The 13513-nt window shown below is 39.5% G+C and overlaps 1 long non-coding RNA gene across 1 annotated transcript; it reads left to right on the top strand.

Annotated features, from left to right (window-relative positions):
• The first annotated feature begins 679 nt into the window (after positions 1–679).
• LOC134761496 (uncharacterized) lies at positions 680–12098 on the top strand. The gene is made up of 3 exons (XR_010140176.1): positions 680–907; positions 10228–10298; positions 11928–12098. It is a non-coding gene; the product is annotated as an uncharacterized LOC134761496 (long non-coding RNA).
• The last annotated feature ends 1415 nt before the right edge of the window (positions 12099–13513 follow it).

Below are 13513 nucleotides of genomic sequence, written 5' to 3'. Positions count from 1 at the left end.
TTGACAGGCAACTCTCTATAAAGAATATTCTGATAATTTAAAGATGGAGCCCAATGTTTAGTTAAAAATTAATAATAATAAGATCCCTTGTAGTAAGTACTTAGACACTTTACAAATAAAGTCTTAATTATCAGAAATCCCTGAAGTAGGTATAATTATTATTATCACTGCTTTTTACAGATTGGGAAACTGAAACTCAAAGGATGTTAAGTAATTTGCCCCAGGTATATAAGCAATGACAAATGAAAGATCTGGACCCAGACTCTTCTGTCTCCAAAGCCTATGCTTATGTTTTTCAAAATGTGGTCTATGGTCAGCTATATCAATAGCATTTGGGATACTTGTTAAAAATGCAAACTCTTTAGTCCCATCCTGGACCACCAAATTAGAATCTTTGAGATGGAGCCAAAAGTTGTGCATTTCACTGGGTTTTTTGCCTACTATCTATTAACACATTGCTGTGCTACTCTGCCTTATGATGTTTAAGAAACCATTATGGAGAAAAGATTAAAATCTTACTAGTAAATACACACCAACAAAGACCTTCTGAAGTTTATCTTACCTGGAAGCTTTCATTGTGTAGATAGGAAAATCCACTGACTAAAAGCTTAGAACCTAAGTTTTACATCACAATCCCAAAATAATACCAGGTGGGAATGTCTGCTGGTACCTGAGACTCCTGGAGTTTTTCTCCTCCTCTTGACTCCAACAGTCTCTATGACTTTGGAGAAGTTACTTTTTATCCCCAGGTATTAGTTTCTTTACCGTTAGCTTCTGGTGCACTAATCTGTCCTTCTTAAGAATGATTCTGAGATCCACTCAGGAAAAGAACGTTCCCAGAGCATACAGTTAACAAAATGCTTCCAGGATTTCCAGCTCACAACAAAGAAATGTCCATCAAGGAAAGGTAACATAACATCACTTCTCACTTCTCTATCTAAATGCCCTTGAATTTTCTTATTATTATTTTCTATCATCCCAAAATTCTTCCAGGAGCAAAACTTGATGTAACATGTAAATAAATGTCTCTCTTTGTTTCTTTCAGATAGCAAGAAAAAGTAACAGGTTCAATAAAGATTCTCCGAATTATTAAAGTGATAGAGGCAGAAGGGAATTTATAAATACTTATTTAACCCTCTCTAATTTTTATAGGTAATAAAACAAGACAGTGGCTGCAGCAGGTGAAATACTCCAATGTTACTGCATGATATGGTTTGGCTCTGTGTTCTCACCCAAATCTCATCTCGAATTGTAATCCCCGTAATCCCCACATGTCGAGGGAGGGACCAGGTGGGAGGTGATTGGATCATGGGGGTGGTTCCCCCATGCTGGTCTCATGATAGTGAGTGAGTTCTCACAAGATCTGATGGTTTTATACGGCAGTTTTCCCTGCTGTTGCTCGCTCTCTTTCTTACCTGCCACCATGTAAGACATGCCTGCTTCCCCTTCCACCGTGACTGTAAGTTTCCTGAGGCCTACCCAGCCATGTGAAACTGTAAGTCAGTTAAACCTGCTTTGTTTATAAATTACCCAGTCTCAGATAATATCTTTCTAGCAGTGTGAGGAAGGACTAATACACTACACTACATCAGATGAATACTTAGGCCTTCTGGTCTCTGCTTCCTCAAACAGTACAAGTGTTGCTATTGCTGCTGCACCTTCATCCGTGGCTCCATGGCTCCATGGCTCCATGGCAGGGCAGGGCAGTATTTCTCAAAATTTGGGACCCTCTGCCTTACCAACCTAGAAAAAGATTGAATTGGTTTTAGATTATGTTGAGTCACACGATGGAAAAGTAAATTCTTACTGATTCTTTTCAATCCTTTTACTTCCTTCAAAGAGAAAGTCTCAGAATGGTGCTAATATGGCCTTAGCACCTCTATAACCTGATGATCTCCCTTTTTAAGAAATTGAAAGCAATCAGTTTGTCTTATTGTATACATTCTTATAATTACTTTCTCTTTATGGCAAGTGATATAAGATTTCTGAATATGATGCTGATATAAATTTTTCTTCTGAAATCATCAATTTAAAGAAAAATATGAAGCAAATGATAGTACAGGTAATGTGATTTTTTTAAATCTTGAAAATGGTACAAGAAAATGGTACAATCTTGAAAATGGTACAGTTTCAAGTATGACAGAAACTGACATAATGGTTTGAACACAGGCTTTGGAGTCAAACACACTTGGTTTTCTAACCCAACTTATAGAAGTCAAGATTTAAGGTAGTTTATATATTCCTTCAGGGATGCACTTTTACTATTGGCAAAAGTGGCATTAGAAGTGTCTACCCCATAGTTGGCTATGAGGATTAATACAGTGATAACTTTTACTCTTTTACTATAGTGCTTGGTACCTAGGAAGTGTTCAATAAGTGCTGTTATTTTATCATCAGCGGCAGCACTACCATCATCTTGGCCATGAAATGTTGATACAGTTCATCTTCTAGGACCACAGATTTTAAAATCTAGGGAATATTTTTAAAATTGCTAAAGTGCATCTAATCTAACCTTTCCCAGGTCCTACTGCTACTGCTCAAGGCTTAAATTTCCCCTAAAAGTGTTTTTAATTTGTGATTTATGACTTACTATATTTTTTCAAGCTTTTATTAATTTCCAACTAAAGTTTACCACACTCTTTAATGATGATAGAGGCAGTAGTATAAGCAGTATAAGGAGTACCCTCACTGTCACCAATAGATATTTCACTTTATATTGTTCAAAATATCATTTATAATCTTCACTATTTAGAAATCATTAGGCAGTTAGTAGAGGGGCTATTATTAACAGATTAAAGAACCAGCAAATGCATGACTAGATCACAAATTTGCAATATTTTGATAACTGTGTTTCAATATGTTGGTTTCCTTGTAATCCTATGCATTTTATGTTATGCATTTGTAAGTGTTCTGAAAAGCAAACTAGAGGTGTCATCCCACCACCACAGGTGTCCTTGGCACATACACAAAACATTTAAAGACCCCTGCTGTACAGCCTTGCCAGAATATGGCCCTGTAGACTGCTTGTATACCTAAGAAGATTTCCCATCTTCAAAGACAATCAATCATTCCACATTTGTCTGGGTGGGTTTTCAAAACAGTAGACAACAGATTCCACTTGGTGGTAATGGAAGCAGGAACCACTGTGCTAAACCACAATTCAAAAAAAAAAAAAAAAAAAGCAAATTATAATACTTACTTTGCAAAATATATGAGTTACCAGCTAAGAGAAATATTAACAGAGGCAGCCAAATTCCCAATATTTAAATTATCTAGAAAATAAATATAACAGGTTTGTATTCAGTTTCACAGTGTATTCTATCTATAGGCTGCTTTCTTATTTATTTATTTAAGTCAGAAGATATACATTGCTGCATTGTTCACAAATTACTTGCCTTGCTAAACAAAGGGAGAAAGGGGTATGAAAAAAGCATCAGCTTGCAATCATTCCAACCAATCCAACTGCTCTACAAAGACATAAATAGTTAAATCAAAATTTCATTTGTTCCAATTTATTTCATTTATAGAAATGAATCATCATGCAAAACAGATCTGTGACATGTGCAATAGTCCATAAACTAGGCAGCAAGTATTTTTATCTTCTCAGAATTAAGAGAGTTATCTAATTTATGACATATCAAGATACCGGAGAAGTTAAGTCAGTGGTGGAGCAATGTGCAGATCCAGGGCATTCTTAATTCCAATTTAATGCCCTCCCCAGCACTCATGGCCAGAGAGACAGAGGAGGATTTTAGGAATGATGGGCAGACAGAGAAAGGGAAAGAGATGGTGTTGCGGGATTTTTCCTTAGTTCAGCTAAAGACAGGGTTCTTATCTGTCCCACGGCCACGAACATTTGGGCTCACAGAAAGCTTAAAAGGTGAGTAAAGCAGGGTTTTATTGGGTACAAAGAGAAAAAAAGGGGGAAACAGGGACTCTTGGAAAGGCCAGAGTCCCTCCTGTAGAGTGATTCCCGCCAGACAGTTTGAATTCCAGGTTCCACACGGGAAGAGGCGGGGCCAGGATCCTCCCCATTGCAAAGGGCATGAACTTCCTGAGGCTCCATCTTCAGTGGGCAGGCTGGTTGGAGTTCCTCCAGGGACCTCCTCCCCTGGCTGTCTCATTCCCCTCTCTAAAGAAGTACATCTGTCATTAGATTAAGGATAAGGATGAAGACCGATCTTAACTGCTTACTGCTGACAGGGGGCGCTGTTTTGGGGAAAATGGCAGTCAGATCTCCCTCAGAGGCCTATGTAAGGGTTCCTGGCAGAAGGGGCCATCGTCAGAGGCTCCAGTTGCATGACAGCTTGGAGTTTGATATCCGGAAGGCAAGAACAGAGTTATTAGAAAACATTTATCCAAATGAAACAAGGGGAGGGGTAAGGACCGCTCAAAAATTCCGAGGCCTTTTACCAGTTTGTGTAGGAGGAAGGAGGCCAAAAGCCCAACTGGCAAAAAAATTTTACCCTGTTGCCGGCATATTGGGCTTCTGTGTTCACTTCCCCTGAGCCCAATCCTAAGCCAACCAGTTTAAGGTTTGGGAAATTAACTCCTTCCAGTTTGGAGGACGCATCTGAGGGGTGAGTCCCATAGTACGGAGACACAATTATCTAACTGAAGAAAGGACTGAGGAGAAGAAAGGAAAAAGAAGGTGCTTTTCAAAGGAATCCCAGGAGTTCAGGATGCATTCGAAAGAGGTACAGACTGAAGATGAATGGCTACCTATCTAGAAAGAGGGGAGCAGGTGTCCCTGGTTCCCTTCTCTTCCTAGCCGACACCCAGGATACATGAGGGAGAGAGGGAAGAGCATCTTCTTTCCATCTTCCATCCTTGCGTCCCCAAGTCCCAGCGACCTCGGCAGGCAGCACCATGAGTGCCAAAGAGGCTTGCATCCATCAAACGTGAAGGCCCTAGAGAACAGGAATTATCTGCTCTCACCTATGTCTCTTTCCCATCTACTTTCAGTAGCCTTGGAGTTCCCTAGACCTCATTTATGCCATGGATACTAATGTGTCCTTTATCCATGAAACAGGAAGCTTGGGTTTAGCTTAATTGGCAGGAATCAGCCATGCTCACCTGTGCTGTGCCTTTTAACCTCCATATCATCTGCCTCTGGACCCCTCAGATCCATTTGTTTTTCCTAAGGCTTTGACCCAAAGCTTGGAATTGAGTCTGGGACAAAAATGTGTCTCTGGGTGTGGGGTTGCATGGACTCCTTATCATAAGCCAAATGCTAAGGTGAAACTGTGGAACTGAGTCCTCCTCCAACAAGGGAGAGTGAAGAATGCCTTGTGACACAACCAGATAACTGGTAGCCGCAGTTATGATTACTGGGATTTGGGTGCATGGTGCTTGGCTTTGGTTAGTTCCCTTGGTCTTACTTTCCCAGAGGAAGCCTCCAAGTGATAGGCATCTTATTTATTCCTATCACCTGGCAGGATTTGCAGGATAGTTGCTCAAAACTAAAATATTAATTCGGATTTTCACATTACCTATCCCTCTTGTTCTGTCTGAGCTGCAGCCGAAGATTGCTGGTTGCTTCACAGGAAACAGCAGGGTTAGTCTAAAATGTAGGCAAAAACTTAAAACAACTAGTGAGTTTAGAATTTAATGGCAAATATATAATAAGTTTTGGAACATAATTTCTCTCTCCCCAGTCATCATTTTTGTTAAAAAAAAAAAATTATGATAAGGACTAAGTGGTTTGCAAAATAAGACTTTAGTCTTATACTTGGCCTGATTATTTGCATAAAGTGCAGCAAGAATAATTATTTCTACATAGGCCTTTTGGATTGGATTTGATGAAAGTTTGTTCCAGAGGGAATCTCAGATAAGACCTTTTAAAGCCAAGCCCACCATGGATTTTTATCCTCAAACACCTGTGAGTTAGGTGATTCTCTCTTCTTAAGGTCCTAAGATAAACTTGAAGCTCCTAGACCTGTTAGAAAGTGACATTCTTTACTGACCACAGGTCAGGAACCCTGTACAGGGACTGCATAGGCAAGAGTATGAGGCCAGTTTCCCCACTGGGCTTTTATTGGCTCTGCAAGTTGAGATTGACTCCTTAAAGGGAAGCATACCCTTTCAGTCAAAGTCTTGGTAAAATTACCAGTTTTTCTAATTGTGTCCTGTTGCAAAAGAAAATTGGATTCTTACTGCACTGATGCAAACAACTATATTGGCATAAGTTAAGAACACTCACAGGTAGTTTCTAAGTTTTAGAGGAACCAGACAGAGAGAAACAAACATGCTCCAACTTTTGTTCATAGGAGTATGCCTTACTCAATTATTAAGGGCTGTAAATAGTTCAAAATAAGTTCCTTCACTCTGAAAAGCAAAACAAGGATCAGCAATATTCCAAGCAAAAGTCAAAAAGGTTGTTTCAGCTTCCTGAGTTCAGTCCATTTTGTTAACTCTTATTTTGCTTGATATTCGTAAACATTTCAGCTCTTTATGAGTCCTGTACATTTTTATTCAAATGTCATAATCTCCAAAGTTATCAGAAGCCTGTATTTCAGAGCACCTGTTACAGTTCTATAGCTCATTATCAACCATCTTTTGAAAAGGATTAAAACAAGAAAACAATTTTCTGTGAACAGCAAAATGTCCAGGGTAGTTACAGTTAGAAACACAACTGACAAAAAAGTTTGGTTGTCTCTATGTTTTACAATAATTTAACATAACAATCTTAATTATAATTGATAGCATATACTCAGACATTAGAATTTTAGAAATCCCATACAAGTGGAACATACCTCAGCATTATTCACAAAAATATAACTTAAAGAAGACTAAGCATCATTTTTGCAATCCCCAAACATTCAAATAATTCTGTTTACATCTATTTTCTGGACACTTCAGGGGCCCTCTGAAATATTCAAAAAGCCAGGTGCCAGGGGAGACAATTTTGAAACTGAAGTTTGATTTGGGGAATGCTGTCAAATATGTTTGAGGTTTAAAACACTTGATATTCTGAAATAGAATTCCAGATTACCATAAGTTATTTATTTTGCCAAAATGATGACTCAAGAAACTCTTCTCAAAGATTGATTTCTACAATTCTTCCATCGCTTCTTTGAACCTTCAGCTTTTCCTATCTAACTCAAAACAATTATTTAACCATAGCCAACAGTTTACATTTTCATGCTTTCTTATAACCTTTTTTTTAAAACAGACACATTTTACTGTTTTTACATACCTTGATTGTAAATCTATTTCGAGTAGTTTCACTTAACTCCTAGCAATTTTTAACTTTAAGGTAAAACTTGGTAAGTTGCTTTAATTGTGTGCTAACTGCAGCCAAGGTTTGCCTTCTTAGTTAAGGGCATTGCTTCTTCCATATGTCCCCAGGCCTTGCCAATTGTGAAGCCCATAAGTCAAATAGTTCTCAAAACCCAAAAAGTAGTTTGTAACCTCAAAACACTTAGCAAAGCTTGCATCTGACCTGCATTTTACTAATAGTCTTTAGGGCTGCTTTTATTTCTCAAAGATTAAAGTCACGTGAACTGAAAGGTACCACAGCTTTTACCTTTCCTTAAAAAAAAAAAGCATTTGATCCAAGCACTTGTCTTTCATTAGGCCAAATTAATTAGAGCTCCTTTTACAGACATAACACACAGTACACACATAGACAGGCAGAAAAGAAACCAGTTGCTGGGTGAGGCCCTTTAAGAGACACGGCTAGGAAAACACGCAGATATAAAACCTGAGAGGGCTCATCCCCTCAGGCAGGATTGCTAAACAATGCCTTGCCAAGTAGTTACTGGCCATGCCCCAGTATGTAAGGCAAGATAGAGGCTTGCAACATAAACCATACAGACATGCAAAGCACACCAGATTGGGCACTCCAAGACTAGCCAAATCCTTTTTCACAATTAAAGCTTTACAGAAAATACAAACAGTTATAGTTGGGGGGACCTGGCCTAGTAAAACGTCTTCTAAGACAAAAAAAAACTTTAAGGGTTAACTTGTCGATGGGGTACAGAAGGGAATGAAAAAAGGTTGAAAAATGCCTGGGGAAGAACCTCTTATTCTTATGCAACTGGTTCCTCTACCAGGGAGAAAAGTTGAAGCTTAATTACTGCCTGATGGAGTAAAACCCTTTGGCTGGGGAAAGGGAAGGCTACGACAGTGGCAGTGGTGTATGGCTGGGAACCAGCCAGCCAGTTGTATGGGATCTTTGGGCCATGCATCCCAGCCCCAGTAGGGAGCGGGCAGTGTGGGGGAGCTGCTGCTCACCAGTGGGTCCTGAAAAAGGAAGAAAAAGGCCATGAAAAGGCCTGGGAGTGACAGGGGGTGGGGACATGCTTTCCCCCACCCTCAGAAGTCACAGGATGAAAAGCCTTAGAAGCAACAGTGAGAGGTATTAAGTTCCCATTTCACTCACCACTTCTTGAGCCCCATGTTGGGTGCCAAAAATGTTGCAGGACTTTTCCCTAGTTTAGTTAAAGATGGAGTTCTTGTCCATCCCATGGCTATGAAAATTTAGGCTTGAAGATGGCTTAAAGAGTAGTAAAGCAGGGTTTTATTGGGTGAAAAGAGAAAAATGGGGGAAACAGGGACTCTCACAAGGTCAGAGTCCCTCCGCTAGAGTGCTTCCTGCCTGGCAGTTTGAATTCCAGGTTCCACACAGGAAGAGGCAGGACCAGGTTCCTCCCCACTGCAAAGGGCACAAACTTTCTGAGGCTCCACCTCAGTGGGAAGGCTGGTTAGAGTTTCTCCACAGACTCCCTCTCACCTGGTTGTCTCAATAGGAAGGAGATGAGTAGAGAAAGAATAAACAAAAAATTTTACATTTAACAAAGCATTTCCATGTAATCTCTTCTCATTTCCCTTCCCACAAAAAGAAACCTGTGTCATATTATCAATACTGTCTTGCTAAATAAATACGAAAGACCAAAAAAGTTGTGGTGTGTCCAAATTCACATAGCTCCAAGGAACAAAGTCAAGGTTTGAGCTCAGGGAGGCCCTTAAGAGGCAGCCTTGGCCTTGCCCTCTCTTAATCCATTCCCCAACAGAGTAGAGGTATGATCTTCCTAATGAAAGATCTGACCATGCCACTTTGAGGCTTAGTAGAGTTCAAAGCTCTGGGGCTAAGTCCAGGACTTTAAAATCCATCTTGGTCTGGCTACCGCTTATTTCTGGTATACTAAACAAGGCTTCTACTGGTCTTTCAGAAATACTTGTTAAATAGGCAGAAATTCTGCAAGTCAGTTGATGAATTGTTGGTAGGCTAAATTTGGTCATGATGGAAATACTGATCAGAAACTGGTAAAAATATATATATATAAACAAAAGCTTTTTTTTTAGAACATATTTACCAACACACCACCAATTCATCATTTAACCACACATCATTTAACCACATCCTCCCTCTTCTTTTCAACCATGCCGAACTACTTTCTGTTGTTCAATAAGTTATGCTATTTCTTTGCCTAGAACACAATTTTCCTTTTCCTCTGCCCCCAGCCTTACTCTTAGTAATCTTCCTAGTTGTAGTTTCTTTGTGCCTTTCTTCCTGACATACACTGTCTTCTAAATCTCCTCCCTGAAAGCCTGGGTGAGATGTTCTGCTTATGCCCTCAGACAGCACACCATGCTTTCTACTGTTGAGACAGTGCTGGCATTGCTCTATTTCTTGCCTGTTTATGTCACTGAACTTATTAGCTACATTGAATGCAGGAACTCCATCTTTTATTTATTTTAATTCCATTCTTTATCATGTGTCTGACATTTAGTAAATACTCAATATTTGGTAAGTGAGATAAACAACTAGAGTTAACAAAATCTCTGAAAAATAAGACTTTTCACTTATTCATATTCAGAGGTGGAACACCAAGAATTGAGAAAATCATTATCAAAACAGAAAAAAAAAAAAAAAAAAAAAAAACAACCTTGAGAGAAATAAAAGACAAAACCAGGGTCTTAAGAGACAGTGTTGTCAGTTTATTTCTGGTTCTAGCCCAAGGATGGCAAATACCTGTCCAGACACCACTGCCCCCTTGCCAAAGGCATGAGAAGCTTCCCTGCTTAATCTCTGACCTCTTTTCGGCTAAGCCCAGGAGATTCCTCTACGTCATGGCCACTGCCATTAATCAAGCTGGAATTCAAGTTGAAACTCATTTGGCAACCTGGAGGAGGTCATGAGACACAGTGACTACTGCTTTCCTGCCAGAAGTTTCTCTGCCCTAATTTTAGTGTCTCACCTGCTTACCCTTTTTTGGTCAGGTTTGAAACTGAAAGAAGTGAAGAAAAGGAAAAGGAAGTGAGGAAGCTGTGTGGAGGAAAAGCTAAAAGAGGTAGCTTGGGAGGCCACTCATAATCTGTTCTCACACTCCACCTCCCCCACTTTCCTTTCTTTCCTTGAGGTTCTACTTTCTGGTTCCCATTCTTTCTGTGATTATTCTCCCACCTGCCTATCTCACTGCCTGCTTTTGACTGTTTTTCCACCCATTTCCCTCTGCAGCAGCTTCTCATTTCCTCTCTATTCCTTTTTCTGGCCACTCTATCTTCCTTTGTCTTTTGCTATCCTCTTTCTTTCTCAACTTCTTTTTTACATTTCCTCTTCCCTTTTAACAGACTCCACATTATTTCTCTGAATTTTTTTCAATCCCTTCTATCTCATCTTCATCTCTCTCTATCTCAAGTGGATTCTAGAATTCCTCTGTCTTGAACATTGTTTTCCTCTTCCCCTTTCTCTGATCCTACTTATCTTTCAAGATTCAGTTTCTGTGCCACTTTTTTCTTGACATCCATCTCCCTCTAACCTACAATTTCCAAAAGGAAGAAAGAACTATTTTAGAGCACTTTGCACTTTTTTTTCTAACAGCTTTTCAATTAAATGTTAAAGCATTTTATTTAATGTGAAGGCAATAGATTTTTTAAAAAACATTGTATTACATACATATTAATATAACCTTAAAATTATTTTATATCTGGTTTTACAAATTTTATATTCCTTCTAAGTGGATAGTTTTATTACATTAGCTCTCTTTAAAACCAGATGACAATGGCATTTTAAAAATCTTGTCATTTCTTGTCATGGTGTCTACTATATACACATTGTTTAATATATTACTCAAGTTCTAAAGTCTTGGTTTTTTCTATCCAGTCCTACACTTAATCTGATTTCTAAAAACAATTCATAGGAATCTTCATTTTTAAATGATCCTAGGCTGATTAGAGCATTTACATTTTTATCACCTTCTTAATGAACATGGAATGACTGTAGGTCTTGAACAGAAAATTATGCATGCCTTCCTAAAGGCCTTTGCATAGCCTCCTTAATGCATGCCTGAACCTTCTCTCTTATTATCTTAGAAATATTAAGATGTAATGATAGTTCTTTAAAAAGTGAAAAACACAAATTCTCATTTGAAATCCAAGTAAGCATTGGCACTAGAAAGAGGCAGCCAGTCAATCACAGTTGAGTCATTTTACAGAGGGTGGGGAAGTTTGGTTAACCTTGTTTTTAGCAGGGAGGCATCAGTGTTTCCTCAAAGTCTGTCACTCCAGTGGTTGACCAAGTGCAAAAACCAGCTTAGAACAATAAACAAAACAAAGGAAACTCAGGAAATTTTTAAAGAGAAGCTCTAAGTAACAGACCAGAAAAAGATGGAGACACATCCCACAGAGAACACTGTTTCTTCCCCCGTATTTACTGATTGTCAGCTATAGAAGAGGAATTAGGGAACATTAAATCAAAATCCATCACTTTACTGGGAGACATTGTGGTTATAACTAAGAACATTAGCTTTAAAGATAAACAGACTTGGGTGGGTTTAAGTTGTCACTTTGAAACTCACTCACTGTGCTCTAAGCTAATAATAGTACCTGCACTGTTGGGCTGCTATGAGCATTAAATGAATGAGATTATAAAGTTATGACAACATAGGTAATGTTCAATAAATATTTACTATGAGTTCCAGGGAGAGAAAGAAGATTTCCTGAAGTCACATACTTGGCGTGGAGCAGGATTAACATGAGGCCACCATCAACTTCATATTCATGCTAATACTCTTTCAACTCATTGAAACAATCAAACTATGGCCCATGAGTCAAACTGGCCTGCTGTCTGTTTTTGTAAATAAAGTTTTATTAAAACACAGCCATACTCATTCATATATGTATTGTCTATGGTTGCTTTAGCACCAGGACAGCAGAGGTGATAAGTTACAATCTGTAGAACCAAACATATTTGCTGAATGGCCCTTTACAAACAAGTTTTCTGACCCTTATGATTAGGACATGAGGCTATTTCTAGACAAAGCATTCCACATCTAGATCCCTTAGGGAAACTGAATATGCTTTTACCATAAGCTTTTCTGTGCCTTTGGGGGTCTTACTCCAAAAGGTAAAAATTGCCTGATAGTATCTGACCTTTCTGGGTCTTAGTTTTGGCAGTTTGAAACAAAAAGAAGAACCACCTGCCATAGCAGGAGAGTAATCTGTTTCCAGTAAAGAATACATTTCAGATGCAGCAGAATGTCCAGAACCAAAATCTTCTTCCATCTGGCCTTCCTCCCATTTCCACTGAAATCACAAATCTCTACTCAACTGTGCTTTCCACCAGCTGGAGAGCCTCTGAATGCATATGGAATAGCTAGCCCCTTCCCTTCCATGCTGCTTTGGTTTGTACATTAAGGTCAAGGATTACTGGTGTTCAATCAGCTCTAAGCCCCCTCTCTCAAACAGTTGAAGGAGTTCGTGTCCAGACAGGAAAAGGCTCTTGGCCACAGATCCCATATACGGTGGTTTTTGCATTAAACTGTTCTTGTGATTTCCTTTATGTGGCTGAGCTGTTTAGTTTGTGTGATGACAAATAAGCTCACAGATTTCAAATTTGCAGATAAACATCTTTTCTTTTATTCGTTAATTTTTTCAAAAACTGCTGTCCTAGAAGGAAGGAAATTAGTGCTCCTCAGGGAAGGGTGAGAACCAACTGCCTTCTGTCACTGTCTAAAAACATCAAAGTTAAAGACTTTTTCTTTCATACAAAACTATAACATAAATACCCTGCTCAGATTGCCTTTTTGCCAAGAGATGAGAAGTCTTGAGGTACTCACGTAGGTAAGAAAGCCTCATGATGCTGGGGTAAGGGAGAAAAGGGTGGGCCATGTTGTCATGAGTAGCGAACTCCAAAGAGTTACTGCTACGGGAAGTGCTGGGAAGGGAAGAGTGTGGTCCCTTTAAACAATTCAGAAGGGGGAAAGGCAAGTGCTGGGTAGAGGAGGGTGTGGTCCCTGGCTGGAGTTCCACCTCCACGGACCTAGGTGAGGACAGGCATTTCCTGCCCAAATGTTGCATTTCCCAAGACCACCCTGGCCCACCAGGCCCCCATCCTGGGCATATAAAAACCCAAGACCCTAGCGGGCAAACACAGAAGTGGCTGGACATTGTGATGAACACATCCGTAGAAGAAGATACAAGCAGCTGGTCGTCGAGAGCCAGCTGGCAGAAGAGCACGCAGACAGCCACCAGTAGGTCAGCAGGCCATCCACCAGCAGAACACCAT

The sequence above is a fragment of the Pongo abelii genome, chromosome 4, assembly GCF_028885655.2.
Source record: "Pongo abelii isolate AG06213 chromosome 4, NHGRI_mPonAbe1-v2.0_pri, whole genome shotgun sequence".
Classification (NCBI taxonomy): Eukaryota; Metazoa; Chordata; class Mammalia; order Primates; family Hominidae; genus Pongo; species Pongo abelii.
This window is presented reverse-complemented; position numbering and strand designations above follow the sequence as displayed.